The following is a 12,694-nucleotide window of genomic DNA, read 5'->3' as shown; positions in this document are numbered from 1 at the left end:
TCTCCTCATCATACACAGCTCACTGGGTATCTTTCTACCATAGGTCTTATACCTCACTATACTATAATTCAGACATCAGCAAATTACAGTACAGGGCTGGTGCCTATTTTTGTAAATAGAAATTGCATTGGAACACAGCCACGCTCATTTGTTCACAGATTATCTATGGCTGCTTTCACACTATGACACCAGGGTTGAATAACTGCAACAGAAACCATATGGCCCACAAAGCCTAAAATATTTGCTATCTGGCCTTTCACAGAAAATGTAAGCCAACCCCTGCTGTTATTGATGCTTATTCATTTTCCACTGGCTGTGAATTCTTGAAGGCTGGGGCTATATCTTAGATCTCTGAACTGCTAAAAATCAAATCAATAGAAAGCCAGAAATCTAGCAAATACTCAACAAATAAATGCTGAAGGCAAAAAATGGCCTTTACTTGTATAATTTTTTAATGTGGCATTTCATTTCAAAAGTTCCAGCAATTAATTATTTTCTATTTTTTTCCCAATGAAAATGACTTGATTTTTTAGTAGCCAGGATAATCACAAGTCAACTGTTATACAGAATGCAAGACAGTAATGTATTTGTTTAAGTATTTATGTAACATACTTGCTTAAAAATATTTTGTAGTAGTCCGGAAAAAAAAAGTTCCTTTCTACGGCACCAGTGTTAAAACACTTATTTTAATAGTATGTCTGTATTTTTTCACTTGGCACATGAAATCAGTTTTCCAAAAGAGCAATGTTTTTATTTTTGTTTATTTGAAGGAATCTGAGACTAAAAATATTTCTCTGTGATTCTTCCATTAAACCAACCCTATTAGTCATACTTCCATTCTTTGTTTATATATACAGATCCACAATTTTCTAGACAAACCCATTCCCCATTTCCTTTTCTTTTGTTAACATTAATTTTGGTCCCAATTCCAGGGACGCCTGGGTGGCTCAGTTGGTTGAGCAGCTGCTTTCAGCTCAGGTCATGATCCCAGCGTCATGGGATCGAGTCCCACATTGGGCTCCTTGCCCCACAGGGAGCCTGCTTCTCCCTCTGACTCTGCCTGCCACTCTGTCTGCCTGTGCTCGCTCTCACTTGCTCTCTCTCTGACAAATAAATAAATAAAATATTTAGAAAAAAAAAATTTTGGTCCCAATTCCAGTCAGCATCTTTCTGCAAGCCTGAGATCCTACCAGTGTTCACATTTGTTTCCAGATTATTAATTCAGAAAATCATTTGGACTGACAGATTTCTAGAGACTAATTCAGGTCATTTCCTTTTGTGTTACTTTCCTCAAGCAACTTTTCCACTGTGAGTCATTTCTGAGGCAGAGATTTGGCTATGGCTTCACTATCAAATATATATATATAAGTATAACTCTGAAGTACCTCGATGACATTTTTTCCCCTTAAAATCTGTCAATTTTAGAGAAAATACAGTTCACTTCAGAGTACTGTCAGGTCTTTAAAATGCAATGTTTCCATTTATCATCTATCTATCTATCAGACACAGAGAGAGCGTGCCTAATCTTCGACAAAACAGGAAAAAATATACAGTGGAAAAAAGACAGTCTCTTCAATAAACGGTGCTGGGAAAACTGGACAGCTAGATGTAGAAGAATGAAACTCGACCATTCTCTTACACCATACACAAAGATGAACTCAAAGTGGATAAAAGACCTCAACGTGAGACAGGAATCTATCAGAACCCTAGAGGAGAACATAGGCAGTAATCTCTTGGATATCAGCCACAGCAACTTCTTTCAAGATATGTCTCCAAAGGCAAAGGAAACAAAAGCGAAAATAAACTTTTGGGACTTCATCAAAATCAAAAGCTTCTGCACAGCAAAGGAAATAGTCAAGAAAACAAAGAGGCAACCCACGGAATGGGAGAAGATATTTGCAAATGACAGTACAGACAAAAGGTTGATATCCAGGATCTATAAAGAACTCCTCAAACTCAACACACACAAAACAGATAATCATATCAAAAAATGGGCAGAAGATATGAACAGACACTTCTCCAATGAAGACATACAAATGGCTATCAGACATCAGGGAGATTCAAATTAAAGCCACATTGAGATATCACCTTACACCAGTTAGAATGGCCAAAATTAGCAAGACAGGAAACAATATGTGTTGGAGGGGATATGGAGAAAGGGGAACCTTCTTACACTGTTGGTGGGAATTCAAGTTGGTGCAGCCACTTTGGAGAGCAGTGTGGAGATTCCTCAAGAAATTAAAAATAGAGCTTCCCTATGACCCTGCAATTGCACTACTGGGTATTTACCCCAAAGATACAGATGTCGTGAAAAGAAGGGCTATCTGTACCCCAATGTTTATAGCAGCAATGGCCACGGTCACCAAACTGTGGAAAAAACCAAGATGCCCTTCAACGGACGAATGGATAAGGAAGATGGGGTCCATATACACTATGGAGTATTATGCCTCCATCAGAAAGGATGAATACCCAACTTTTGTAGCAACATGGATGGGACTGGAAGAGATTATGCTGAGTGAAAGTTAAGCAGAGAGTCAATTATATGTTTTCACTGATTTGTGGAGCATAACAAATTATTTTCTAGATAAAAAGTGTTTTGTTTTTCTTTTTTGAGAGAGTGCATGTGAGTGGGGGGAGGGGTAGAGAGAGAGGGAGAGAGAATCTCAAGCAGGCTTCACATCCAGTGCAGAGCCCAACGTAGCGCTCAATCTCAGGACCCTGAGACCATGACCTGAGCCAAAATCAAGAGTCAGACACCTAACCAACTGAGCTACCCAGGCACCCTAAGAAAAAGATTTTTTTTAATGGAAATAAATTATAATCCTTTAGTCTTCTTTTAAGAATAATTGTGCACATGCTTTTTTATAAATTCAATAGGTAACAGATATTTATATTAAATCAGGTGACAGGTTATGCTCAGAGTTTAGATAAAAGCATGGGTTAACATGTTATTGAAGGGTGTTAGGCAGGGTGCCTGGGTGTCTCAGTGGGTTAAAGCCTCTGCCTTTGGCTCAGGTCATGATCTCAGGGTCCTGGGATCGGGTCCCGCATCAGGCTCTCTGCTCGGCAGGGAGTCTGCTTCCTTCTCTCTCTCTGCCTGCCTCTCTGCCTACTTGTGATCTCTGTCAAATAAATAAATAAAATCTTTAAAAAAAAAAAGGGCGGTGTTAGGCATGCTATTATTTGTGAACCATGGCATCATAATTTTTAAAGGCAATTACTTTTTGGATGTCTATAGCACTGAAACTAAACAGTAAGCCTAATTACAACTTTTTTTTTTTTTAAGATTTTATTTATTTATTTGAGAGAGATCACAAGCAGGCAGAGAGGCAGGTAGAGAGAGAGGAGGGAGCAGGCTCCCCACTGTGCAGAGAGTCTGATGTGGGGCTTGATCCCAGGACCCTGAGATCATGACCTGAGCCGCAGGCAGAGGCTTTAAGCCACTGAGCCATCCAGGCGCCCCCTAATTACAACTTTCAAAGGATGGTCAACATCATTTTACTTTTTTTTTTTTTTTTAAGATTTTATTTATTTATTTGGCAGAGAGAAATTACAAGTACACTGAGAGGCAGGCAGAGAGAGAGAGAGAGAAGGAAGCAGGCTCCCTGCTGAGCAGAGAGCCCGATGCGGGACTCGATTCCAGGACCCTGAGATCATGACCTGAGCCGAAGGCAGCGGCTTAACCCACTGAGCCACCCAGGCGCCCAACATCATTTTACTTTATGAGATATAACTGTATCAGAATTTTATTTTTTCAAAAGATTTTATTTATTTATTTGACAGAGACAGAGACGAGACAGAGAGAGCTCAAGCAGAGGGATTGGCAGAAGGAGTGGAAGAAGCAGGCTCTCTGCCGAGCAGGGAGCTTAACACGGGGCTTGATGCAGGACCCTGGGATCCTGACCTGAGCTGAAGGCAGACTCTTAATCGACTGAGCCATCCAAGTGCTCCTGTATCAGAATTTTAAAATGTACATGAGTATAAGATCCTTCCATATCTTATTCCAACAATGCCTTTTTAAAAAGACTGAATATAATTAACATACAATGTTGTATTAGTTTCAGATATCATACTGATCCAACATACTGATCCAACAATTTTTTATATTAGTGTTGACCACAGTAAGTATAGTTACTGTCATCACACAACATTATTATAATATTATTGACTAAACTCCCTATGCCACACTTTCCATCTCAATGACTTATTTTATAACTGGAAGCATGTACCTCTAAATCCCCTTCACCTATTTCACTCATCATCCCTCTGGTAAACATCAGTTTGTTCTCTGCATTTAAGAGTCTGGTTTTTTGTTTTTTAATTTTTTTCCCCCTTAAGATTTATTTATTTGAGAGAGAGAGAGAGAGCAGGGGGAGGGGCAGAGAGAAGGAAAGGCTCTCAAGCAGACTCTGCACTGAGCACGGAGCCAATGCGGGGCTTACCTCATGACCCTCAGATCATGACCTGAGCCAAAACCAAGAGTCTAATGCTTAACTGACTGAGCCACCCAGATGCCCCAAGAGTCTGGGTTTTTTGTTTGTTTTTTAGATTCTACATATAAGTGAAATCACTCTGTATGTCTTTCTCTGTCTGATGTATTTCACTTAGTATAATACCCTCCAGATCCATCCATGTTGTTGCAAATGGTAAGACTCATTCTTTTCAATAGTAAATATAGAAAAAAAGAAAAAAATGTTTTATATATATCTTCATATATATATGTATATATATGTCAATCACATCTTTATCCATTCATCTATCAGTAGACACTTGGGTTGCTTCCATATCTTGGCTATTGTAAATAATGCTGCAATAAACACAGGGGTGCATATATCTTTTTGAATTAGCATTTTGTTTTCTTTCTTTTTTTTTTTTAAAGATTTTATTTATTTATTTGACAGACAGAGATCACAGGCAGGCAGAGAGGCAGGCAGAGAGAGAGAGAGAGAGAGAGGGAAGCAGGAAAGCAGAGAGCCCGATGCGGGGCTCGATCCCAGGACCCTGAGATCATGACCCGAGCTGAAGGCAGCAGCCCAAACCACTGAGCCACCCAGGCGCCCCGCATTTTGTTTTCTTTAGGTCAATATCAATAGTGAAATTACGAGTTCATACAGAATTTCTATTTTTATTTTTTCGAGGAAACTCTATACCGTTTTCCAGTGGCTACACCAATTCACATTTCTACCAACAGTGCACGAGGGCTCGCTCCCCTTTCTCTGCAACCTCGCCAACACTGTCTTCTGATTGTCTTTTTGCTTCTAGCCATTCTGACAGGAGTTAAGGTACTAGCAATGCTTTCTTTAAATAATTTTGGAACTTTTCTTTTTACTGCTTAAGGGTCAAGTTTATGAATCATAATAAAATTAACATTACTTCATAGTCATACCTGCTTTTGATATAAAATAGTATTGAATGAACTGATCAGCTATCTCATTATGCAGACTGACATTGAACAAATTTTGTATTCCCCAAAACCAAAACTACTTTTTTTTTTTTAAGATTTGATTTATTTATCAGAGAGAGAGGGCGAGAGAGCAAGCACAGGCAGACAGAATGGCAGGCAGAGGCAGAGGGAGAAGCAGGCTCCCTGCCGAGCAAGGAGCCTGATGCGGGACTCAATCCCAGGACTCTGGGATCATGACCTGAGCCAAAGGCAGCTGCTTAACCAACTGAGCCACCCAGGCGTCCCAAACCAAAACTACTTTTGAGGAAAATGCTGCTGCTACTGATGATATCTAAATGTACTGCACATTCTGGAGGTAAATCAAAGAATAATTTCCAACATTTTTTGAGCAATCACTTCTATAAGTACTTAATTTCATGAATTATAATTCTGAAGGGGTTAATACTTATTTTGATGTAAAATTTTGGCAAAGAAGTAATATGTCAGCAACATATTATAAATATTGCTTGAAATAAGTGTGCTGTTGATTGAGGTTTCTCCTAAAAGATCTGAATGCTTATCATTAAGTGGAATTTAACTTTATATAAAAACATGAAATACTTACTAGAATATACACAATGGTAAGCCTTGATTTTGTTTGCTAACATTAAGCAAAAAACCAAACATAAACCCTTTTTAAAGTGAGTGATGATCACCTTAATGATACATACACAAATTAGTAATGGAATCTGGGTATTGAATATTAATTTACCCATTCTTCCTTCTACTCTGGACAAGGAACTGAAACTAGCAAAAACTGGAATCTGAAAACCCAGCTATAAATTTAAATATATTAAGTTGTATATATATGTTACTCATTCATGAATAAGCTTTCAGGTTATTATGTCTGATTACTCAAGACACTGGCTGGTAATTCATTAGCCAAGACATGTTCCACGTCATACTCCCTGCTGCAAAGTACACAAACCAACGGTTTTATGACTAGACCCTGTACATCAGACTTATCTTTCTCCTGCCACTAAGAGAGTATTCAGCAAATCATTATGGGCTTACTTCTTTGCCTAGATGTTTACATAGAAATCTTTCCAGTAAGTTCCATCAGTATGGTATGTAGCTGTCCTTTGTCACAGACATACATTAACATCAAAGGTAACAGAATCAATTTACCCTTTGAATACATTTGTTGAAGCTTCTCCTTCAGATTAACATATGCTTCTATAAAAGAAACACATTTTCAGGTAGTCTGGCTTTTTAAAAAAGTGATCTCCAGTTTTGTTTTTATATTTTTGGCCTTTGTTGATTGTTTTTTAATTTCTTAACTTCTACTCATAACTTACAACTTGTTACAGATCTCTAATATGTATTTTTTTCTAACAAAGACAAATAGTTCATCACACATGACATGTATTTTTAGTAATAAAGGCATAATAGCTTCTGCTTAATGATGACATATTATTTCTCATGTAAAAAAGAAAACCTGATCACAGTCAATTGTATAAAGCTGATATTTTATTTTTTTAAGCTATTATTTATTTATGGGCGGGCCACAAGCAGGCAGAGGGGCAGAGGGACAAGCAGACTCCCCACTGAGCAGGGAGCCCAACGTGGAGCTCCATCCCAGGACCCTCTGATCATAACCAGAGCTGAAGGCAGATGCTTAACTGACTGGGCCACCCAGGGGCCCCTAAAGTTGACATTTTTAAAGGGATGTTAATTAATGAATCTTTGATCAAAATATTACTGTTTTAATTTTTTTAAATTTATTTTTTAAAGATTCATTTATTTACTTGAGACAGAGAGAACGTGCACATGCATGTGAGCAGGGGGAGGGACAGAGGGAGAGAATCTTCAAGCAGACTCCCCCTGAGCCCAGTGAAGGCGTACTCCAGCTCAACTCTGGGCTTTGATGCCTCAACCCATAAGATGATGACCTGAGCCAAAACCAAGAGTCAGACATTAAGTGAGCACCCAAATGCCTCATATTTAATTTTTTAAGACTTATTTGCTCGAGAGAGAGAGATAGAACGCACACGTGGGCATATGCATGGGGCCGGGGGAGAAGGGGCAGAGAGAGGCAGAGAGTCTCAAGCAGATTCCCCACTGGGTGCAGAGTCTGAAGCAGGCTCGATCCCACAACCCTGAGATCATGACCTTAGCCAAAATCAAGAGTCCAACCCTTAACGGACAGATACACCCAAGCACCCCTAAAAAGAAGAAAATCTATTGTAAGATTTCTTCAGGAACACTTGAATGGTTCATTCAGTTAAGTGCCTCTTTTTTTAAAAAAAAAAAGCTTTTATTTATTTATTTAGCAGAGATCACAAGTAGGCAGAGAGGCAGGCAGAGAGAGAAGGGGAAGCAGGCTCCCCGCTGAGCAGAGAGCCCAATATGGGGCTCGATCCCAGGACCCTGAGATCATGACCTGAGCCGAAGGCAGAGGCTTAACCCACTGAGTCACCCAGGTGCCCCAAGTGCCTAACTCTTGATCTCAGCTCAGGTCTTGCTCTCAGGGTCCTGAGTTTAAGCCTTGTGTTGGGCTCCAGGACTCAAAAAAATTTTTCTTCAGCAGATAGACACTACAATAGTGATTTTAAATTCCTTATGAAGCACACCATCTAGCAGACTATCATTAAGAATGTAGGCTTCATTTTTTTTTCCATGCTGACAGCACTCACAAACATGGTGAGTGTTCCTAAAACCTACCAGACTTTCTGCAAGAAAGTTTCTGTAAGTACCAACCCCACAAAGTGACACAGTATAAGAAAGGCAAAGATTCTCTTTACACCCAGGGAAAACAACATCATGACAGGAAGAGTGGCTATGGTGGGCAGACTAAGTGGATTTTCTGGAAAAAAGCTAAAACTCCAAAGACGACTGTGCTGAGGGTTAAATGTGTTGAGCCCAACTGCAGATCTGAGAGAACGCTGGCCATTAAGCGATGCAAACAATATGAACTGGGAGGAGACACGAAGAGAAAAGGTCCAGGTCTGAGCTTCGTATTTTATTATAGTATGAAGACAGTAAAATCCTGAAGTATGTTCACTTCGTTTGGTTACAATTGGCCTTTTAAGAGGAAAATAAACTAGCACCATCAATAAAATTTTCCTTGTGGTGAAATTTAAGGTTAAAAAAAAAAAAGTGTAGGCTTTAGAGTAAGACTGTCTGGGTTTAAATGCTGATGGTGACACTTACTAGCTGACTACCCTGGACATGTCATTCAATCTCTTTGTGGCTTCATGTCCTCATCTGTAAAACAGCACCCACCTCAGATGGCTGTTGTGATGATGAGACAGTTAATGTGAAGGGCTCCACGCGATACCTGGTATATGCTAAGGGCTCGCTAAATGTTCAGGAACATGGTTATATAATAAATGGGATTTGGAAGATTCATTTTTAAACAACTTACATCATACAATTTATCTGAGTATCAGTCAGAAACAACAGTGAGTAATAAAACAATGTTGGGGGAAGGGAGAGGAGGGATCAGGGAGAAAAGCAGAGATCAGACATTTTAATAGACAAAATAAGAAGTAGAAGAGATAGAGATCAGTCCCCCATCATCCATGTTTCAGAATCCTGAGGATAAAGTATAAGAATTTTTTTGATGTTTATTTATTTATTAATTATTATTATTATTAAAGATTTTATTTATTTGACAGATCACAAGTAGGCAGAGAGGCAGGCAGTGAGAGAGGAGGAAGCAGGCTCCCCACTGAGCAGAGAGCCTGATGCGGGGCTCGATCCCAGGACACTGGGATCATGACCTGAGCTGAAGGCAGAGGCTTTAACCCACTGAGCCACCCAGGCGCCCCTATTATTATTTTTTTTAAGTGTAAGAGTTTTAAAGAGCTCCATTTTTATTAATGAATGACAGGCCAAGAGTTAGTTAAATAAAACAGATTTAACCCTCTCCCTTTATTTAAATGTAGAGCAAAATGACAAAACCATAAGATAACTGTACTTCTCTAAAAAATATGATATGTGGCATTCGTGGACAAATTTAGTGAAATAATCTATATTGAACCATTCCAGATAACAGTTCCAGTAACTATCCTAACAATTATGAATAATACAGGTTTCAGGTTTCTATTTAGGTCTTTTTTTTTTTTTTAAAGATTTTATTTATTTGACAGACATCACAAGCAGGCAGAGAGGCAGGCAGAGAGAAGAGGAAGCAGGCTCCCTGCTAAGCAGAGACACACCCCCCCCCACGCGGGGACCCTGGGACCATGACCTGAGCCGAAGGCAGAGGCTTCAACCCACTGAGCCACCTAGGCGCCCCTCTGTTTAGGTCTTTGACCCCATAGCTTGGCCTTTCTCAATATACCAATTCTCATGTTCCAAAGAATTATGGTGGTTTCAAATGTAGCCCCATGGTAAACAAGCACCACAGTCCTCAATAGATCATATTTTTATAAAAACTTATTTCTGTAGACAGTCTTGTCACAGGAATGCTGGTCTAATTCCAGTGATTCTAGAGCTATAATTATAGAAAAATATGTGAGAGGTTCCTTTTTACATTAATTGGTATTTACTAATGCTTATTAAAGTGCCAGAGCACTCAGTTAATATGATCTATTGAGCTCTGAAAAAATATGTTAATTATCATAATTATAAGGTCCACAGAAGAACTAAACTATAGGTTGTAGTAAACATGTACACAAACTCCTTTCTTGAAGCTGGGAGAAAAGCTGGTTGGATCTATAATAAAGAAAAAGAGGGAAGGGGGGGGAGAAAAAGATAAAGCAGTAGAAACAAAAGCGATGTGACTAATCTCACCAGTGTGCAGACAGATGTGGAAAATGTGGCGACAGCTTACAGTTACTGTGACGGTTAAGCTACCTTAAAGAACTTTTCACAGAGTGGGGTATCAATATTTTACTTTTTAAAAAGAATGATTGGGGGGGGGGCACCTGGTTGGCTTGGTTGGCTAAGCAACTGCCTTTGGCTTGGGTCATGATCCTGGAATCCCAGGATAGAGTCCTGCATCGGGCTCCCTGCTCGGCAGAGTCTGCTTCTCCCTCTGATCCTCCCCCTTCTCATGCTCTCTCTCTCTCTCTCTCAAATAAATAAAATCTTAAAAAAAAAAATAATGGGGACTTCTGGAGCTGGCTCAGATGGAGAAAACCCAGTGTCACCTCAATCACACAATGATTACTATAAAAACTCTGGACAAAACACCCAAAAAACTACCTAAGGACTACATAGGTAAATAAAAGCCAGAGAAGAGAGGGCAGCAAAAACTGGAAAACAAACCTCGTCCTTCTGGCCAGAAGACCAGGGAAAGGGGCTGCTGGAGGATGTCTCTATGGAGGGAAACCACCTCTTTTTTCTTTCTCAGTCCAGGCTTGAAGACAATCCCAGTTGGAGAACGGCATGGCAGCAACAAAGGCAGTGAAAACCTCCAGAAAAACACCATACTTTTGGCCAGAGTGGTCGGAAAAGCACAGGGGCCGGGATGGAGTTGTGGGGGTGGGGGGTGGATCTGGTTATTCTGTTCTCTCTTTTCTCCTGCCACTTTGGCCTGAGGGCACCCCAAGTTACACAGAACTGTGCAGTGACAGCTCAGGCAGCTACAACTCCTAGAAAAAACCCATCTTTGTGGCCAGAGGACTAGGTAAAGGGTCCCCTGGGAGCCAGGGACTGTGAGATGAATACTGGAGAGGAAACAGCTAAGGAGGGCTCCCCTAACAGTTCATACAAATGGCACAAGTCCCAGACTTACCCCTGAACTCTGCGGGGATAGAACATACCCAAAGCAGCATTACAAAGGCTTTGAAAACTGAACTAAAATTAAAACCATCACACAAAAAGGCACCACAGAACTGGCAGCCTGAAACCCACCAGGCTAAAGGACCGCTAAAACAAAAGAAATAAATATTCTCTAGAGGATTTTGAAAGATTTTAAATAAAAATCTTGAAGATTTTAAATAAAATCTTTAAAAATAAAAAATGAAAATAAATAAAAGTAAAAGGATGAAAAAAAGATATATCATGTAAACACTGATCAAAAGGAAACTGGAGTGGCTATGTTAATATCAAATAAAGCAGACCTGACAATAAGAAATATTACCAGGAATAAATAGGGACATTACATAATAATGAAAAAGGTCAATTCACCAACAAGACATAGCAACCCTAAATGTGTAAACACCTGACCAAAAAGCTTTAATGTAGATAAAGCAAAGCAGAAATCAATAAAATACAAAGCAAAAAAATGAAATCAAACATGGTTCTTTGGGAAAAAAATTTAGAAGAAGATATTACTGCAGACATTAAAAGGATAATAAAAGATTTCCATGAACAACTCTTACTATGAATAATTCTTCAACTTAGAAGAAACAGGTAACTTGAATAATTTTATATTTATTAAGGAAATTGAATTCATAGCTAAAAACCTTCCAACATAGGAAACTCCAGGCCCAGATGGTTTCACTGGTAAATTCTCACAAATATTTAAGGAAGAAATATTTTTGATTCTATACAGTCTCTTCCAGAATGTAGAGAAGGGAACACTTTCCATCCCTAAGAAGCCAGCACTCTGACAGCAAAACCATAGAGACATTGTAAGAAAAGAAAAGAAAACCACAGACCAATACTCCTGACGAACAGAGATACAAATATCCTCAACAGGATCTTTTTTTTTTTTTGATGGACAGAGATCACAAGTAGAGCAGCAGGCAGAGAGAGGGAGGAGCAGGCTCCCCGCTGAGCTAGAGACGGACATGGGGCTGGATCATGACCCTGCCGAAGGCAGAGGCTCTAACCCACCCAGGCAACTCTCCTCAACAGGATCTTAGCACATGGAATCCAGTCATGATAATCCCTGCCCATAAGGGGGGTGGCATATGCATATTTGAATATCATCGTACTTCACCACATTAACAAACTCGATAAAAACTCTCAACAAATTAGTAATAATAAAAGGAAACTTCCTTAACCTAAAGAGAGAATCTTTGAAAAATCTACAGCTATCATTCATTATACTTAATGGTGAAAGACTGAGTGAGAATAGGGCAGGGCTGACTACTTTCATTCCTAATCAACCTCATACTAAATGGTCTAGCCAGAGCAATACGGAAAAGAAAAAAAAATTTTAAGCATATTGGGGAAAAAAATCATTAAAGTGTCTCTGGAAAGGAAAGCATTAAACTGTCTATATTCATAGATGATATGATTGTGCACCAATTCACAAGGAATCCACAGAAAAGCTCCTGTAACAAGTGAGTTTAGCAAATTTCTATATCCTAGAATACTGGAAATTGAAATACTTTTTAAGTATCATTTACA

The 12,694-nt window shown here is 39.3% G+C and overlaps 1 protein-coding gene and 1 pseudogene across 1 annotated transcript in view; one reads left to right on the top strand and one right to left on the bottom strand.

The window, feature by feature from the left end:
- The window catches only part of SLC39A9 (solute carrier family 39 member 9), a 59,293-nt gene that overhangs the window by 23,141 nt on the left and 23,458 nt on the right, over nucleotides 1-12,694 (bottom strand). The gene's annotated exons all lie outside the window — the stretch shown is intronic.
- On the top strand, nucleotides 8,084-8,436 carry LOC123390489 (annotated as a pseudogene).

This window comes from Mustela putorius, unplaced genomic scaffold, assembly GCF_011764305.1.
Source record: "Mustela putorius furo isolate JIRA1106 unplaced genomic scaffold, ASM1176430v1.1 tig00000129_pilon_pilon_pilon, whole genome shotgun sequence".
Lineage (NCBI taxonomy): Eukaryota > Metazoa > Chordata > Mammalia > Carnivora > Mustelidae > Mustela > Mustela putorius.
This window is presented reverse-complemented; position numbering and strand designations above follow the sequence as displayed.